The sequence below is a fragment of the Zingiber officinale genome, chromosome 1A (assembly GCF_018446385.1).
Source record: "Zingiber officinale cultivar Zhangliang chromosome 1A, Zo_v1.1, whole genome shotgun sequence".
Taxonomy (NCBI): domain Eukaryota; kingdom Viridiplantae; phylum Streptophyta; class Magnoliopsida; order Zingiberales; family Zingiberaceae; genus Zingiber; species Zingiber officinale.
Window position 1 is genome coordinate 145,041,330 of NC_055987.1, and position 1,255 is coordinate 145,042,584.

The 1,255-nt window shown below is 36.3% G+C and overlaps 1 long non-coding RNA gene across 1 annotated transcript; it reads left to right on the plus strand.

Moving 5' to 3' along the window:
- Nucleotides 1–642, plus strand: LOC122010848. Its single transcript, XR_006119914.1, has 3 exons — nt 1–101; nt 192–251; nt 567–642. It is a non-coding gene; the product is annotated as an uncharacterized LOC122010848 (long non-coding RNA).
- Nucleotides 643–1,255: the final 613 nt, after the last annotated feature.

Here is a 1,255-nt window from a genome sequence, read left to right on the forward strand (position 1 = left end):
GTAGTCGTTCTCTTCGCTTCTGCCAAGTGCCACCGACCCCTCTTGTGACCTAGGCTCCATCTCCTCTTCAGAGTAAGGGGTTTAAGTAAGGTAACGGCAAGGTGAGTTGGGTTGATGTTTGATCTGTAAACTCCATTGCTTGGTCTTGTTCTTGATTCGTTTAATTCCAACAGTAAGGTTCTTTTCTGCAGGGTTGTGTGATGTGGATCAACTAGCAAGGTTGGGAAGAAGGAAGTTGGATGTTTGTTTGGGTAAGGAACTGAATCCGATTAGACATCTAGTTGATAATCTTTAATTGATTTTGAATTCATTAATCTGTTGAGATTGGAGATTTGATTTCATTTCCAGTTGTGGATTTAACTAGAGTTTAGTTACAGATTTAGATTCATTAGTAATCATTTATTTGAGGAATTGTTAAGGTGGATTATGTTAATAGAAAATGATTATCAGGTGTTGGATGAGTTTTGGAAGAAAAGGGTGAGGTCATAAGATTGGATTTATTGAGGTTTCGGCTTGCATTATCCGATCTACGATAAACCTAAGTGTTGATTATATATTTATTTCAGGGTTTTGATTTGAGACAAGAGCTCTGATTAGAGGACATACAACACAATCTACATTAGAGGCGGGTACCTCTTGACTTATCTTTTATGATATCGTCATTTGGATATGCATAGTATTTTATAACTACAAGCAATGAACATGTTTGCCTTTGGTATGTCACTGTTTGATATCCATAACATGTTAGATTTGTCGCCTATGATGTATCCGTGCTTATATCTCGTGATTTGTTGTCATGAGTATCTTATTGCCATGAGTATCTTAGTTCTAGAGTGACATACCATGCTTTACTGAGGTTAGGATTAGGCTCTCGATATTTTTGTTTCTGGCATGTGTATCCAAATTATCTGATACTTAGGTTTTTATGCCATGCCTGGATTGTGTATTTCTATTGGTATATCATATATGATTCGTGTACCTAGATCTTGTGACTTTGATCTGTGCATATTGTTGGTACATATGCTATGGAAGGAGGATATGTTTAGGATCTAGGTTATTATACCATAGAGGACCTGTATACCCTAGATCCGTGGATTTGACCTATTGATACTGTGGTACCCATATTATGTATATATGGATTTTTCTATGCTGATCAGGATATTCCATATTTATTATGTTCAGGACATATATTTTTGATATTCTATCTGACCTGTGTACTCTAGATCTTGGTATGTGACCATCGATTTTACAGTAC